The following is a 19,239-nucleotide window of genomic DNA, read 5'->3' on the forward strand; positions in this document are numbered from 1 at the left end:
GGTCTGGGAATATAGTGTTGCCCTCTTTAATAATAGGGAAGATTGCAGGTAGAGGCATTTTAAAGTGAAAGATAATGAGTTCAGTTTGGAGCATGTTTGGTTTAAGACGTCAACTAGATATCCAGTCTGAGATATCTGAAAGGCAATTGGAATGACGAGAATAGAGGTCAGCAGACAGATTGGGACAAGATGAGTAGATTTGAGAATCATCAGCCTAGAGTTGGTAATTGAATTCCGATGAAATCAGTAGAGAGGGAGAAGACAAAAGGGCCTGAGATAGAAATTTGAGGGACACCTACAATTAGAGAACATGAACTAAAAGAAGATCCAGCAAAGGAGGCAGAAAAGGAGCAGTTAGATAGAGCTGAATGAACTGTGACAATGGATAAAGAGAGGACAAGAAGAATGGGAATTGAGAAAAGCCCACTGAATTTGCCAACTAAGAGATCATTCATAAATTCACGGAGGGCAGGTGCAGTGGAGAAGAATATTATCAGAGATGAAGAAGAGAGTGAGAGGAAAGTAGAGGTACTTACTAGAAATGACCTTTTTATGTGATTTTTCTTTATTCATTTTTTCCAATTACATATATAGTTTTCAACATTCATTTTTTGTAGGATTTTGAGTTCCTCATTTTTCTCCCTCCCCCTTTTGTCTTCCCCTTTGATAGTGAGCTATCTTATATAGATTTTACATGTACAATTATGTTAAACATGTTTCTATATTAATCATGTTGTGAAAGAAGAATCAAAATAAAAGGGAAAAACCATGAGAGAGGAAAAAAGCATAAAACATAAAACAAATTTTTAAAATTGAAAATAGTATGCTTTGGTCTGCATTCAGACTCCATAATTCTTTCCCTGGATGTGGATGATATTTTCTATCACAAGTCTTTTAAAATTGTCTTTACATTGTACTACTGAGAAGAGTCAAGTCTATCATAGCTGATCATCACACAATGTTGATGTTAATGTGTACAATGTTCTCCTAGTTCTGCTCACTTCACTCACCATCAGTTCATTCCAGGCTCTTTTGAAGTCCACCCATTCTTGATTTCTTACAAAACAATTGTACTCCAATAGAGATCTTTTGAAGAAATTTAGTTACAAATGGCAGAAGAGATATAGAATGATAGTGGGGATGGAAGGATAAACCGAAGGTTTTTCAGGATGGAGAGGACATAGGTATGTTTGTAGGCTGTAGAAAATTATTAGAGGGGGCAGCTAGGTGGCATAGTGGATAAAGCACTGGCCTTGGAGTCAGGAGTACCTGGGTTCAAATCCAGTCTCAGACACTTAATAATTACCTAGCTGTGTGGCCTTGGGCAAGTCACTTAACCCCATTTGCCTTGCAAAAACCTAAAAAAAATTATTAGAAATAAGTGAAAAATGAGGTTGACAGAACAGTTCAGTGGAGGAGACAGAATGGATGGCAGCACTTGCACAAGTAGAGTGGTTAGCTTTGGCAATGAGTTGGGATACTTATTCATGTGAGATAGAGATGAAGGAGGAGAAAGTAGTAGGAAGATCTGAGTGGTAGGAAATGAGGAAGAGGGGAAGAGAGAGAGAGATCATGGTAAATAGTCACAATTTTTTCTATAAAATATGAGATGAAGTTCTCATCTGAGAGTGGGGAGTGGGGGGTAAGAGATGTGAGGAGGGAAGAAAAAATTTGGAAGAGCTGCTGTGGAGACTGGGAAAGTGAGTTGATAAGAGAAGTAGTGATGTGCCAGTTGAGAATGTGTAACATAAATTTGTAATGGCCCCAGGAAGAATAGTTGTGTGATTTTCCTCCATTTTTGTTTGGCAGCACATAAGGGAGGAGTGAAGGCAAAGAAACAGTGGGAGTGATCCAAGTCTAAGACTTATTTGAGCATAATTGGCAATATGATAAACTGGCTAGGAATTCAAGAAAGGAGGGCAACATAGAATTGAATGGTTCACCAGAAAATCAAGATAGCAAAAAAGGACAAAAGACCTAGTACAGGTAAGATAATCAAAAGATTGGAGGTCATGGTATGGACAAAAAAGTAGGATTTTGCAAGGGAGGCAGAGAGAGAGAGAGATGAGAAATCAATAGATTATAGTCAGAAGGCTCATTAGTCTAAGAGGGAAAATTGGTTGAAGTATTCAAGTTGAGACTGGATTGTTGTCTATTATAGATGTTGGAGAAGGGATGCCTGCATTAAGCAAAAGGAAGAATTGGTGACCTTCAAAATCCCTTCCAGCTCAAATTCTAGAGTTATGAATAAATTGGAGCTATCGAAGCTAAATCTCTTTCTAAGCTAAATCTCTGTCCTTTGAAGGATAATTGGCATAATCTTATAAAGTTCAGTTTTGGACATGTTGAATTGAGGATGTCTGTTGGACCTCTAGTTTAATATATCTGAAAGGTAATTGGAGTTGCCAGATTGGAGGTCAGCAGACAGACTCGGGCAAGATAGGTCTATTTGAGAATCATCAGTCTAAAGATGGTAATTATATCCAAGGAACTGATGAAATCACCAACTAAAGTAGCTTTGAGGGAATAGAGAATAGGGCTGCTGGAGGGTGGGGGAGAAAAATTTACACAATACAGGCTTTTTAAACTTATTCCATCACTCCATTATGGTTTTAAGTATAGCAAAATTTTTAAAAAGAATTAAATCAAGCCTCAGTTGATAGCATTTGCTTTCTAAAATATAAATGCTCACACCAAAAATTTAAAAATCAACTGTATAGGGGCAGCTAGGTGAAACAGTGGATAGAGCATCGGTCCTGGAGTCAGGAGTATCTGAGTTCAAATAGGCCTCAGACACTTAATAATTGCCTGGCTGTGTGATCTTGGGCAAGTCACTTAACCCCACTTAACCCTTAAATAAATAATTCTTTTTAAAAGAACTTCTTTAAAACAAAATAAACTTTATAACCTGGCTCCAGTCCATCCCTGATTCCCATTTTCCAGCTCTTTACCCTACATTCTAGACAAAGTGCCCTATTTGCTGCCCCCAATATAAACCCTTCTAATCTTCTACCTTTGTGTACAACTAGGTGGGACAGTGGATAAATTTCTCAGTCTTGATTTGAGCTACCTTCACCACACGTGACTAGACCTTGAGACAGGATCAGTGAAAGAACCCAGAGATAATGGGTATAAGGGAAAGAACTTAGGTTCTAGAGTTAGAGAACTAAGGATCATCTTGACTCTGATATTTAAAGCCTTTAAAACTTTGGACAAGTCATTTAACCTCACACTAGGTCTTCAGGACTTAGGGCAGTACTGGTCCATTGTGAGTGTTTAATAAATGTTTATTGATTGATTATTTCTTCATCTGTAACAAGATGGGAATCTCTTCCAAATCTTTATATTTGATCCTTATGAACTGGTATAACTCAATATAGACTTTCATATGTTCAGGAACCATATAGGGACCTAATTTCTCTGTGCTGATTTTCAGCATGTTAAAAAGATTCTTTTGATGGTTGCTTAGTGCAACAAGAACCAAATCACTGTTCAAGGACAGTTGATAATAACAACAAATGCCATATGAATCAGTCTGGCCACTTTGGAAAGGCAAGGAAGCAGGTGGGGAAAGAATTTGTTGGGAAGAACTGGGCTCATTACATAATGTGGCCTATTACAATAAATGCTAGTTTCCATTTCCTTAATTTACAAGGATTCAAAGGAGCATTTGTGGAAGATTGAATTTAGAATTCAGTTACATTTTGAGCTGGTATATTTGGATCTTTTACTAGACATGTGCTGAAGGCTGCTACCAATCCAAAAATTTGTCAAAAAAGAATAATAAGAGATATGAATATTTTCAGGAAACTTCTAAGATCAGCAAGTGCTGAAGTTCAAAACATCTGTTCTCCAAAAGCCTCCTCTTCATTTTCATGGTCTGAATGGACAAATGACATATTCTTTTTTAAAAAATTAGATTGTCAAAAAATATTAACAATAGTACTCATATTAAATGATCTCTTAAGGAATATAGCTGCTTTTCGCATAACAGCCCTGTGACATTGGTAGTATCTGAATCTGAAATGAGTGCCTAAGGACTATGCCACCAACTCGTACAAAGGGTGGATCCTCTACGGCATGATTATCCTCTTTCAAAATTCTTTTTAAATTGAGGGGAGGTCCCAACTGCTAACCTAAAGTACTGTGGTATCCCATTACATTCATAAACTATTATTTGTTCAGACACTTTTGTTTCCCGATGTTTGTTATCCCTTCCCAAAAGCACTACTACAAAAAATACATTATTTATAGCCTCCCAAAGTTTTAATTTACTTTATCTACTAATATTGCATGATAGAATTGTTCAATTCAACTGCTCTCTGAAATCTCCCAGAACATCAGCCCACTGAAAAGAGCATCAGTTAGCCATTGCCTGCAAAGCCATTTTATGAAAATGGTTTTAAGTTGTATTGTTGAAGTCCTGAGTGGATCTAACTATTTTTTGAGCTGCGAAGATTATTTTCTTTATATTTTCTGTTTATTAGTTTTCTGATGGAATTGCCCTATAGTATTTCACTAAAACATCAAGCTTAGAGTAGTTACCTTAGTTTTCTGTCTTTCCCATGTGCTTTTCCCATATACACAGCTCAAAAGCTGAAATTACTCTGTTAAGACTGAAATGCTTGGGGGCTTGTGTCTGCAAAAATATAGGTTTAGAAATCATTTTTCTAAACCTCAGAAAAGAAATGCATGTACCAAAAGCATCTGAAAAGGATTTTTTTCATATTTTTATCATAGTGACTAACCAATGAAAATCTAGACTGCTCCGAAATTGACTAGATTTACTGAACTGTGTCTTCAAAGAGAAGGTTGTTTTATGAAGGAAAAGAGCTGGTGTGTTTTTTCTGATCAGAAGATTATCTAGTTTGAAGTGAACTGTTATTTCAAAATAAATGAGAAGCTGCAATACTAGCTAAAGTGAAATCCCAGGAGACAATTCTGGCTTTGAACTAAAAGTGGAGGGAGTATTACACAAATGTGTAAATTTTTGGCAAGACCATCAGACTGAGGTTTCCTTCAGAGCAATGAAGCATAATAAATCCTCAGCCTCTTTGATAGCCATCAGAGCTTCAAAAGGGAAATGTTTTTTCCAATTCCCTCTAGTGCTGATGATGTCCCTAATTTCATAGTAACCCCCAAAAATATAAATTGAGTAAAAGAAAAGTTCCTCTGCCCTCCCCTTTCAATTCTCCAGCTACAGTTCAAATGCTCAAATCCATCTCCAGGTAAATGAAAGAAATGACTATTCTCTGCAAGAAGAAAAGAGGGATAGGTATGTTATGACAAAGAGATTTCTTAAACAAACAGACGGAATGACAGTCACAAATTGAAAGATTTTTGAAGACACTTCTATTATCCTTTTCCCAAAAATCATTGTTAGAACAAGTAGATTCTACTTTATAATGATTCTCATTTATATTGCTGAAAGCTTTGAAACATTTAGCAACAAGCTAAATATGCTCTCATAGAACTAGCTTTCAAGGAATTTAGAGAAGCACAATACCAATGGGTAGAGTACTTGGCAGTGAATTCTTTGGCCTGGCAACCCATGTAGCAAGGAAAAATACAAATGGGACCTCAGTCCTATGTCTGACCCTTTCATCTGAAAATACAAAAGAAATATTCAGACTATATGTCTCCTTTGCTTTTGGAACAATAAATCAAAAAAAAAAAATGAAAGGGAATCCTGTGACTCCATTCCCAAACCAGAGTCGATATTCTGGATTTAGAAATAAAATTCATCCAAAAAAACCTCAATTTGGAAGCATTCCCAAATAATTAATAATGTTAGAAATCTGGAAAGGTGTGTGCCTTTCTTTTAAAAAAAATATTTAAGGCAATGGGGTTAAGTGACAACTAAGGTCACACAGCTAGGCAATTATTAAATGAGTAAGGTTGTATTTGAACTCAGATACTCCTGACTTCAGGGCAGGTGCTCTCACCACTACACCACCTAGCTGCCCCCCCCCATGCCTTTTTTAATTTTTGGAAAAAAACAGTATATTTCAACTCAGGGAAAAGGAACTTGAGATTCAATCAATTGAATTGGAACCCTTAACATCATTTTGCTCTCAAGAAATAGTTTGCCCTGAATAGATGATGGAAAAGGGTAAAAACATCACTTGTACAAAAATATTTATAGCTTTCCTGTTTGTGGTGGCAAAAAACTGGAAATTAAGTGAATGTCCTTCAATTGGGGAATGGCTTAACAAATTGTGGTATATGTATGTCATGGAATACTATTGTTCTATTAGAAACCAGGAGGGATAGGAATTCAGAGAAAGATTTACATGAACTGATGCTGAGTGAAATGAGCAGAACCAGAAAAACACTGTACACCCTAACAGCAACATGGGGATGATGATCAATCCTGATGGACTTGCTCAATCCTTCAGTGCAACAACCAGGAACAATTTTGAGCTATCTGCAATGGAGAATTCCATCTGTATCCAGACAAAGAATTATGGACTTTGAACAAAGACCAAAGACTATTACCGTCAAATTGGGGGGGGAAGCATTATATTATTATGTAATTTTACTATCCCATACTTTATTTTTCTTCCTTAAGGATATAATTTCTGTCATCACATTCAACGGAGATCAATGTATAACATGGAACCAATGTAAACACTAACAGAATGCCTTCTTGGGGGGGGGGAGGAAAGCAAGAATGGGGGAGGAAATTGTAAAACTCAAAACAAACAAATAAATAAATAAATAAACTCTTTCTTTAAAAGAAATAGTTTTGGGACAGCTAGGTGGTGCAGTGGATAGAGCACCAGCCCTGGAGTCAGGAGTACCTGAGCTCAAATCTGATCTCAGACGCTTAATAATTACCTAGCTCTGTGACCTTGGGCAAGCCACTTAACCCCATTGCCTTGGAATTAAAAAAAAAAACCAAAAAAACAAAAAAGGTAAGAAATAGTTTGTCAAAAGGTGGGAAAGACAGCTCTGAAATATGAACATTTAACTCTGATTACTAAAAATAAAAGAGCTAGGGGGCAGCTAGGTGGCACAGTGGATAGACCACTGGCCCTGGACTCAGGAGTACCTGAGTTCAAATCTGGCTTCAGACACTTAATAATTACCTGTGTAGCCTTGGGCAAGCCACTTAACCCCATTTGCCTTGCAAAAAAATAACAATAAAAGAGCTAGAGTTTTTAAAGTAAGTATCAAAGATGGCTATTTAGCAGTATTCCTCTAAAAAGGCAGCTTTAAGTATTTAGTTGAGCTATTTTTAACTTGAAAAAAATGAGCAAATAAATCAATATAGTACAATAAGCTTCTAGACAAGGCAGAAAAACTGTGATCCCAATTAATTTTTTTTACTTTTCCCAAATAAATTTTTATTTATTTCATTAAATATATCTTAATTACATTTTTAAAATGTTAATATTCATTTTTTTTTAATTTTTGAGTTTCAAATTCTCTCCCTCCTTCCCTCCCAATTCCCCCTCCTGAAAAGGCAAGAAATTCTATATAGATTATACATGTAAGGTCATACAAAACATGTTTCTATAATTGCCATATTGCAAAAGAAAATACAATGAAAACAACTTTTAAATATCCTACAATCTGTATTCAGACTCCACCGATTCTTTCTCTTGAGGTGGTTAGCATTGTATATAATGATCTGGCTCTGCTCACTTCACTTTGTATCCAGTTCATATAAGACTTTTCAGGTTTTTCTGATACTATCCTACTCATCATTTCTTATAACATAAGTGCTCCATCACATTCATAAATCACAACTTGTTCAGTCAAAAGATAGTCATTCCTCCAATTTGCCACCGCAAAAGAAAACTACTATAAACATATACGTGTATATATATAGATATAGATATAGATATATATAGATATAGCTATAGATATAGATAGATATAGTTATAGACATATATTACCTATAGGTTCTTTCCCCTTTTTCTTTGATCTCTTTGGGACATAGACTAAGTGATATTGCTAGGTCAAAGGTTATGCACATTGTATAGTCTCAAAATGTTCTCCAAAAGAGTTGCATCAGTTCAAAACTCACCACCATCCTGATTTTTCTACATCTTTACTAATATTTTTCATTTTTCTATTCTATCATATTAGCCATTATGATAGGTGTAAGGTGGTATCTCAAAATTTAGATGGTGAATTTAATTTTTCATCCAAAAGTGATTTAGAGCATTAGATAACTTTGCTTTCTTCTGAAAACTGCCTGTCAGATCCTTTGACCATTTATCAAGTGGGGAAATCTCAAGTCCTTACCATATTTTTATTCATCAGAATTCTTATTGGACAATTTCTGCTAAAATATCAGGATGGACAGTAAATTGGGGGATTTTGTGAAACTTCTAAAGTTGTGGTTTTTATTAGTTGGTTTATAGACTCAGCATACCTTTAATTGTAAATACCATGATTAAGGGAAAATATAAGGTCGGGTGTACCTCAAAGAAAGAGGCAGAGACAGCAAGATAGAGAGAGAATAGCTTCTTTTTTTCCCTAGTGGAAAAGATGTGGAAACTGAAGAGCTAGCCATCATTTGGGAAATGACTAAATAAAATGTAGTATATGTGTATAATGATGTGATCAAACACTATTGTGCCATAAGAAATGATAATGGAGATGGTTTTAGGGAAAACGGGGAAGATTTTTATGAATTAATGTATAGTAAAATGAGCAGAACCAGGAAAATCCTACACACAAACTTATAAAGAATTAGGAGCATATCAGCATAATGATCAACATAATGACCAACCGTGATTCCAAAGGATTTATGATGTAATATTCTTTCTATCTCTTAACAGAAAAATAATTGACTCATGTTGTTGTTTAGTTATTCTGTTGTCTCCAACACTTTGTAACCCATGGACTATAATATGGCAGGCCCTTCTATCCTCCATTATCTCTCAAGTCTGAACGAGTTCATGGTCAGTGTTTCCATGATATTATCTATCCATATCATTCTCTGCCAATCCCCTTTCCTTTTGCTTTCAGTCTTTTCAAACATCAGGGTTTTTTCCCAATGAATCTCATCTTTTCATTACATGGCCAAAGTATTTAAGCTTCAGCTTTAGTACATATTGGCTCATACTACATATTAAAGCAATTGTTAGACTTGTCCAATGTAGGAATTTCTTTTATTTGTTTATACACATTTGTAGTAGAGAGTTGTTTTTCTTGCTTTCTCAATGAGGAGAGGTGAAAGAAGGGTAGAGAGTAGAAAAAAAAGTCAAATTTTCATATTTAAAAATATAATTAAAACATAAATTGACTATAAAGTTTGAATCAAACCATACCTAAAATAAGATTACTGAGAATTCAACTTAGAATGCAAAATACTGAAGTTGTCAGTAGCATATAAAAAAAAAAAATATATATATATATATATATATATATATATATATATATATATAGTTAGTGAGAACAATAGGAGAGGATGGTGGCGTCTTCAACAAAATAGAGCTTAAGAAGTGATTTGAGTAGTCATATGGAGTGATAGTTTGTTCTATTTGAAGTAACTCTAATTTCGTGATAATAAGATTAAATTTTTTAATGAAAAACTACATCTAATATAGTTTTTTTTTAAATAGATAGCTCCCCATATTAAAAAAATACCTCTAAGAAATGGATTTTTTTGTCAAAAATTTTCAGGACATAGAATATGAACAGAATGAGGGATAAGGTCTTAGGGTAGCTCTAGGGTTTCAATCAAAGGATTAAGAAATAAATAATTTAGAGGCAGACATCACATTTCAAGAAGTGAGCAGCATGATCAAGCTGTTGGAGTGGGGAAGTGCTCCTGGGCCCAATGACCTTCTGGCTGAGTTACTCAAACTTCTAATAACTGTCTGAACAAAACTTTGGCAGCTCTTTTCAATAGCAGGTACCATAGAAGAAAAGTGAATTGACCAACACATTGAAACAAAGGGCAATGACACTGATATTTTTAAAAAGTATTAAAGAGTAGAGAAAAGAAGCCATTAATATTACTAAACTGATTTTTAAAAAAGCTTTTTGTTTTGTTTTATTTTGTTTGCTTTTTAAGATTCTTATAGCAAAAACAAACAAAGAGAGACATGCCAATCCATGAATGAATTGAAAATACTATACAAAAAAAAGTGCTCGAAGTAATGAACCTATAAGATATCACAGGGCACACCAAAGAAGGGAGGAAAGGAGAATATTTAGCAATGCTAGCACAAGAATAAGTTTTTTATCAGATAAACTATTATTTTCCTTTGTACAAGTAATGGACAAATTAATGAAATATGTTGGAATAATATAGACCAATATAATCATCAACAACCATTTATTTCTGCTAAGCATTAAGATTATTGTCAGTCAGTCATTTTTTCAATTGTGACCCTTTGTAACTCCTATTGGGATTTGCTTTATAAAAATACTAGAGTAGTTTGCCATTTCCTTCTCCAACTCATTTTACAGGTAACAAAACTGAAACAGGATTATATGATTTGCCCAGAGTCATGCAGCCTATGTCCCTGATTTGAACTCAGGAAAATGTCTTCCTGACTCCGGGCCTGGCATTCTATCCCTATACCACCTAGCTGCTATTAAGGAATCAGAGAAAAACAAAATGTTTCTGCCTTCAATAAGCTCATATTCTAATGGAATATAATCAGCATTCTCATATTCAATGAGTCAGTAGGGCTACTTTCATTCAAGGTCACTATGGGAATAAGTCCACAGAGATCCTCCATATCTATGTGGTCAGTATATCCCCATTCATAAGAGATGAGGGAAGGGGAGGGGAGAGATGAGAGGGGAGGGGAGAGGGAAAAGGATAGGAAAGTGAAAATTTTTCAAAGGACATTTTAGAAGGCAAAAGGAAGGAAGGAAGGAAGGAAGAATTAGGATATTATATATGACTATATTAAGCATTTACCAGACATTGTATATATGTATATTGTGATGCATATATATATATATGTTTGCATGAATACATATATTCTTAAGAAACTAATGAAGAAATGGCAAATAGAGACTTTGTTCATAAAATAAAAACTAATAAATTGAAGGATAGGTCTCAGGAACTGAGATACTCAGGTCAAAGAAAACCTTTAACTTAACAAAGTGATGTTTAAAATTATTCTAAATCAGGCAGGCTAGAACAGAAAACACCTGCCCAAGAGATAGATGTGAGCAGAAAACTCAGTAATTCCTGACCTCTGAGTGGGCCATAATGAAAGATTTTTAAATCCACATGGGAAAAAGCTATGGGAAAAGAAGAGTGGATAAGCTATGCCCCAAAAGAAAGGATTTGATCAGAAGGATAAAACACTCTTAAGAAAAGAAAATGGAGGAACAAGAAAAGGGAAAAGAATGAATGCTTGCAAAACTTTTCTGGTTTGACGGGGAAAGAATTATAAATATGTAAAATATGTAAATGAATTTTATAATTAAAAAGCCCCTAGAGTCTCTGTCTCAGTAGCTTTTTAAGGAAAGGGCTAAGTTATCTTTCTAGAAGGAATCAAAAAGTATTTGTGTCTGCAAGGAAGAAAATTACTAAATAATATCAAACTATAGTATAGAAAGAAAACTCTCTTGGGTCACACAAGGTCTGGATGACAAAAATTGAGATTTGTTGAAAAAAAATTGTTGAAAAATTTTCAACAAAAAAATTGTTAAAATAAAAAAAAAAACACTGGGGCGGCTAGGTGGCGCAGTGAATAGAGCACCCGACCTGGAGTCAGGAGGACCTGAGTGCCAATCGGACCTCAGACACTTAATCATTACCTAGCTGTGTGGCCTTGGGCAAACCACTTAACTGTATTTGCCTTGCAAAAACCTAAAAAAAAAAAAACCTCCTCTGAGTCTGTATATATCAGAGAGATTCTAGAAGGAACAATCCAACAACTGCTTGGAAAATTCATTCCCTTTAAATTTAAGTGCATTTTCCCCTGGTTTCTTGTGTGCTTGTGGGATAGTTTTCCTCAAGCTTTGGTGGGGACTGTTTTGTACCAATAGTTCTCACAACTGAATAATTAATGAGGAGCAAAATGGGGGGTGGGACACTCAGGCATGGCAATAACAGATAACACTTCAACCCTGCAGAGTTATCCCAGAGCCCCAAGAGAAATAGTAGGCTGCCCTCTGGTCACTAGAGTGAGAATTGGGAAAGAAGCCTGGAGGGTATAATCCACCATGTTGCTTCATTCATATAATCAGGAGATGGTTTAAGTCAAGTAAATAAGTGACTTGAAAATATTTTCTTCTCATTTACATAACTTTCAAACCCACAGCACACTTTACAAAAAGTGTTTATTTGTGCAAAATAAAAGTTTAGAATTTTAACAGAAGGAATGCAAATGGAAGTATGAATACTCCTTTTTCCTCAAATTCTACACAAAGTTTAAAATGCTTGTGTATTTGTTTTTTCCATTTTCAAAATCAAACATATGAGTATTTTACCTACTAAATCTGGAGGAGGAGGAGGAGAAATACAGTATGGTTAGGCAGGATATAGAAAAATCCAGAAAAGGCAAAGGTAAAGCTTCATGTCCCAAAAATAAAAAGGCTGTTTCAACTGAAATTAGTTTAAGTTATTAAAACAGTCTGACCTCATTATACCTCTTCATAGCTACAAGGAATCCAGAGAAGAAAATAAAAGTGTAATGTGGAAACTGTTAGCTTACAATCTGATACCTGCAATACTTAAGATATATATAAGCTCTTAGAGGGCACAACAACATCACCCAGCACTTTAGTAGAGTTTTTGACACATAATAATTGCTTGTTGAATGACTGAAAGAATAACAATAATACGTACCTTATATATTCCAGTTCAACTGCAATATGCTGTTCCCCATATACATCATTGCACGCTCTCCTTTTATACTTTTCCCCAGACTTTCACCCAATGATTTAATGTATTTTCCCTTTCCATCTTTGTTTCCTGAAATCCTTAATGCCCTTTAAGAATCAGGTGAAGTGCTACTTTTTATCAGGTCTTTTTTGATTATCTAGTAATTAACCCTTCCCCACCACCCTACCAAAATTATTTCATATCTGTTTGTAGTTTGTATTTGCTTAGGTGCTCATGTTCTAAAACTCTAGTAAGAGGGCAGGGGTACTTTTCATTTTTGTCTTTGGATTCCTAGTGTCTAACACACCTGGCACAGCTTAATAAAGGGTTGTCGAATGTATTTCAAGTCTTTGAGGAGATTACAAGTGTCCATCTTATTCTATATTTCTAATAAAAATAAAGGGTTTCCTCAGCTTCCAACTAATAGTTATAAATCTGAATGTTGTTTCTGTGTGTTAAAATGTCAATTTACCATGTCAAGACCTGTCTCCTACATCTGAATGTTGACATAGCCTGTGTCAATTCAATCTCATCGGTTTTGTAATAGCATCAAAAAATTCCTTTGCCTGGGTCAACAAAATCACATGATAAGAGACATCTTGGAAATGGAGAGAGTAATACTATGGTTGCTTGTAAATATTCCCTCTCCACCTGAAGTGGGATTCTTATCTATAGGAATTTGATAGCAAATTGAATAGCAAATATTATAACTTAGAAGATGATCATAATGTAGAACTACGTCATCTATATGAAATTTCATTGGTTGTCTAACTCACTTTTATGATTCTTCATCCTTTCTGTATAAAATGCCCCCAAAATTTTTCAGAGTTGGTATCTTTAATTATACTATCCACCCATGGGTTCAATAGGATCCTACAGAATAAAACTTCATGGATAAAACTTACTTTTTGTCATTTCATTTTTAGCCTAAGAAAATTATGTTTAACACAAGTTACTTGGGAAAATAGGACACCTATGAAATAAATGGAAAATGATTTTATTAAATAAATCTGACACGTGTGAGTCAGTATAGTACCAACTGATCAACTCATATAGGAGTATTGTTTGGAAAGTATGGCAAAAAGCAGTGAATGGTCAGCCACAAATAACTCTCAAAGCAGAAACATCCCATCAAAATGGAGTTTCATTCTGCTTTCTTTTTTCCTGAATTAGAAATCACTTTTTAAAAATTTTAAGACTTGGACATTTTCCTTAAAGTTAAACCACTCTTTGGCACTGGAAAGAAAAACCACTGATATTATATGAAAAATTCCACCACCCATATTCACCACCGCCAAATTTATTTTCAACTCCCCAAATTAAGACAATCTCTAAAGAAATGTTCATTTATTAGCAACTTGTATTTGACAGTTTATTTCATGTCAGCCTCCAGCTTTCCTTGGCAAGTTGATTTGCATAATGTGTTATTATGTCTAAATGGGAAACTGAATGCCACCATGTGGTCTTTAAATGACAAGTGCTTGTCAGCTTTATGCAATATTCAGAAGTAATAGATCCAAATCACAACAGCACTCACTGAGATGTTAAAAAAAACTTGTTGTGTATCCTTCCTTGACAAATTTACACTTTGGTACAGAATTGTCAATTAGACACTCCGTGTGTTAAACAGTTTAGTTCAACTGTGAAGGAATTTACTATAGCTTTATTCTACAGTGCTCTGAGTAATTACAATTCACATTACCATTTTCCCCCCACCCCTAGCCCCTTTCAAACAATGCAGCTCAGGGAATAATCTTCAGATGACCTTGGCAAGATCTCTCCAAGAACTTCTGTTTTAATTATTTTAGGAAACGTGAAGGTTTTATGATAATGGTTGTGAGAGCTCTGAGAAATCCATTGCGAGCTTTGCATTTTCAAAAGTCCTTGGGCTTGATATTTTAGGACAGGGAAATGAAACTGCCTGCACAGTATTTAAATATGAAGTCACACTGTTTTAAAGGGTACCTTTCCCCCATTATGTATATTTCCACATTTTTTTTTATAATGGCTCTCATCTTGTTTTAACATCCTCACCTCATGCACATCAGCATCAGCAATGAAGATAGAATTCGTGAAACTTCCATTACATGACCAGATGACAAGAATACAAAACCACCTGTCTCAAAAATGTCTTTTCATCTATAGGTTGACAAGGAAGAAACTATTACTAGATAAATAGGACTTCGGCTTGCTCTTTGCCCTCTTCCTAGTATAAATTCCATTCTCTCCCCTAGTAGCTAGTCTAGTTATATAGGACAAGCCTAGAGTTGGGTATCAAGCACAGTGGTTTAGGTCTAATCTAGGTGTAGAACAAGTCTAGAGTTGGGTATCAAGCATAGTGGTTTAGGTCTAATCTAGGTGTAGAACAAGTCTAGAGTTGGGTATCAAGCACAGTGGTTTAGGTCTCATTTAGTTATAGGACAAGCCTAGAGTTGGGTATCAAGCACAGTGGTTTAGGTCTACTCTAGGTGTAGAACAAGTCTAGAGTTGGGTATCAAGCACAGTGGTTTAGGTCTAGTCTAAATTATAGTACAAGCCTAGAGTTGGGTATCAAGCACAGTGGTTTAGGTCTCGTTTAGTTATAGGACAAGCCTAGAGTTGGGTATCAAGCACAGTGGTTTAGGTCTTGTTTAGTTATAGGACAAGCCTAGAGTTGGGTATCAAGCACAGTGGTTTAGGCCACTTTGAGTCTAGAGAACCAGAAAAAAATTATTAATTTGGTCCATCATGTCTAATAGAGAGCTAAAAGGACTAACATAGTTCCTTGAAGTGCCCACTCTGTGGGCCCAACCTTCATAGTCATCAGTACCAGCCCACCCCCTAGAATCCTGTTGCTAAGACATCCCTCTCTTTGATCCATCTTTCCTCTCCCTCCCTGACTCAATAATTTCCATTCAGACAAGGGCCATTCTGTTACTCAAAAGGGAAAGGCCCTACTTATAGTTGGAATGTCTCCTGCACCATTTTTATTTTGTGCTATTTCCTCAAGCTCCCCTAACAGTTATAACTTCCCAAATGAAAGAATTTTTCATTACAACTCTAACAGAGGTTCAATGCTCTTGAACTCAACTAAATTTTCAGGTCTGTCTTAAATAGACTTGAGCCCTTAGAACTGAACCAAAGTTAGAGTAGTCTCTAAGAAACTAGAAATACTGAGAACCTAGTTTAATTTCTATGCATCACTTAGACTCTGGAATAGCCAGAAACCAAATGTGAGAGCTATCAAAGTGAATGATTTCCTTCCTGAGTGGATCCCTTAGGACTCAGTGAAGTGTTCATCCTTTAGAGTAAGGACTTTGAGTGATGAGAAACTGCAGACCAAATGCTACTTGGTAGGAAATAGGCTTTTAGGGATGATTGACCCTGACCTTGGCCCTGACCCTGCTGAATGGTAATGTGTTCCAGAGGTTTTGTTTGGAAGGTCTGGAGGCTAGTGACAGATGACAAAAGAGTGGGCAAAAGCTGACTCCAGCAATAAAGGAAAGGATCCAGTAAAACTAGATAACTACTTACAGAGAGAGAGCACACTGGTAGAATCCCAAGAGACTTTCAAAATGTAAAGAACAGGAGAATGCAGGGAAGTGTGACAGAAATTAAGTAGCTTTTTAAAGAACAAAATGAAACACTGGCTTCAACTAAGTTGTAGCAAATAGAGAACATTAATTCTGGAGAAAAAGCAATGGAGAAAACCTAGTTCAATATTCTCATCTCATAGAAGGAAAAAAATCAGACCCCAAGAATTTAAGTGATTATCCTATGGACATAGATTTAGTTAGAGGAAGCCAGGTTTTTAACCTAAATTCTTTGACTTTCAGTTCAAATCAATTAAAAAAATATTCATTAAGCATCTATTATGTGTGAGGCTCTATGCTAAGCACTGGGGAATACAAAGATGAAAAAATAACTAGTCCCATCCTCAAGAAGTTTATATTTTAGGGGGAGGGGGAGGAGGGAATAAGAAAGTGGAGAATTTATTCCATTCTTTTTTACCATGTTGTCATTCAAAAAATAATATTAATCATTTTCTTAGAGAGAGTGAGATGACAAAATAAAATTTTCCAGTGGATATGTATTGGGTTTCTCTTCATTTTGTTCACTGCACTCTTGGAACCTGATACAAATTTGTTGTCACTACTAACAAGCCTCATTAAATTAATATGATGATAATATCCATTATTATCATTTGATGAATTTGATGTGCTTTGTATTGATAAAATTAGCATGGACCTAAGTCTATTGATGAGAAGGGAATGAATGGTTTGCTACAAAGATTTGCTTTGATTCTCTACAAATATATGGTTCCATGAAGCAAATAATGATTTTAGTTCTCCACTTTGAGGAGAATTCATGTCATAGGCATATACATATTAAAATGTTTGTTCATTCATAGAAACATATTAGACTTTTTTTTAATATGTAAACCATTTCAGCATAAATACAGGGCCAATTCCTTGATCAATTTATCTTTTGGCAGATACATTTCACAGTTGCTATATTGATTGGGAGAAGCTTTAGCCACAGAAGGCCAGGGAGAACAAGCATTTATCAAGTGTCTCCTACAGATCAGACACTGAGCTAAGTGCTTTGATTCTCACAACAACCCTGAAAGCTGTGCTATTTCCATCACCATTTTAGAGTTGAAGAAGCTGAGGTGGCTAGAGGTAAAGAAATGTGCTCAGGTTCACACAGTCAATAAGAGACTAAGGTAGAATTTGAACTCAGGTTTTCCCAATGCTCTATCCACTGTGACACCATAGAAGCCCTCCAGAAAAGTTATGTATATGACAAGAGGAATCTTGGACTTCAACTCAGAAGACCAAGTTTCAAATCTTTGGCCTGACACCTAATTTTCATGTGACCCTAGGCAAGTCATAAAAACTCACTAAGCCTTCCAATATGAACCGTGGTTTGATGTGCTGGTTAGTTTTGCTGAATTACTCTTTTTTTTCCTTCCTTTTTTCAAATCCTGAAAGGTTGCTTTTGTCTCTTCTCTATTTTCTGCCTTGTTGCCTTTACCTGCTCCTATTCCTTAATCCTCTTCTCTTCTTTTTTTGTCTCTTCTTTCTGATAGATCTCACCCTGGATCACTATTTCAGCAGTCACCCCTAAATCTGTATCTAAAGCCTGATCTCTAGGGCACTAAGCACAAATTTCTTAACTGTCTGTTGGACTTCATCTGGATGCCACATCACAGGAGAAGAGAATAGTCATTTATAAAGTGCTTATTATGTATCAGGACCTATTCTAAGCACTTCACAAATAGTATTTCATTTGATCCTCACAGTAACCCTGGCATGTGGGCACTAATTATCCCAATTTTATATTTGAGAAGACTGAGGGAGAGGTTATATGATTTGTCCAGGGTCACACAGGAAGGATCTGAGTTCAGATTTGAACTTAGCTCTTCCTGACTGTAGTCACTGTTCCATCATCTCAAACTCAGCATATCCAAAAACAAAAAACAAAAAACCTGTGGTGAGAATCAAATAAATAAACAGTTTTCTGCTCTAATGACTGCTTTAAGTATTCAAAAATATATGCCAAAAGATAGTTTAATATTTCATTCATTTAATACTCAAATAAGAACAATAAAAAAGGCACATAAAATTAAATTGTATTATATTACTCACAATAAGCAAATGTATCCTTAGGGAGCTAAAGCAGTCAATACAGGAACAAATGCAGAACCAAAACTCATTCTACCTATTCTTTTTTTTTTAGGTTTTTGCAAGGCAATTGGAGTTTAGTGGCTTGCCCAAGGCCACACAGCTAGGTAATTATCAAGTGTTTGAGATTGGATTTGAACCCAGGTACTCCTGACTCCAGGGCCAGTGCTTTATCCACTGCCACCTAGCTGCCTCTCATTCTACCTATTCTAACTCATCATCTACTTCCATAGCTTCTGAAATGGACAATAAGATAACATTCAAAATCTAAATATCTATTGGTTCATTGTGTCCTGACTTCCTTTGGTTTCATTGTTCAGGAAACACCAGTGCATTCATAATATCTTGAGGTGATTTTAGATGTAACACAAAGCAGAAACCAATGCCATCTTGTCAACCCCTCGTTGTTTGGCTCTTTTTTTCTCTTTATGTTATATGTTTGTTTACTGAAGTAACAAAAATGAGGGAATAAAATATAGCATTTCATCAAAGTTAAAATAAGTTTTAAGAAATGAGTGAAAAATATTAAAAGCATGGTTCCATCAATTTTTTCACCTACAGATGGAATGAACATTACTATGGGCACTTAGAAAACACTGTTGAGCAGATGAATGTTAAAAAAGAATGAGGAATGTAAATGTGTGATTTCCACATTGGGTGACTGCTCAGACACCCACCTTAGAGAGAACTCTGATTACCAGTATCATTTTAATAGCCAGTTCCTTGAACTCAATAGAAACTTAGGTATCAGTTCTGCTG

The 19,239-nt window shown here is 35.5% G+C and overlaps 1 pseudogene; it reads left to right on the forward strand.

The window, feature by feature from the left end:
• The first annotated feature begins 381 nt into the window (after positions 1-381).
• LOC141489441 (UPF0598 protein C8orf82 homolog) overlaps positions 382-19,239 on the forward strand; it is a 32,606-nt pseudogene continuing 13,748 nt past the window's right edge.

This window comes from Macrotis lagotis, chromosome 5, assembly GCF_037893015.1.
Source record: "Macrotis lagotis isolate mMagLag1 chromosome 5, bilby.v1.9.chrom.fasta, whole genome shotgun sequence".
NCBI classification, from domain to species: Eukaryota; Metazoa; Chordata; class Mammalia; order Peramelemorphia; family Peramelidae; genus Macrotis; species Macrotis lagotis.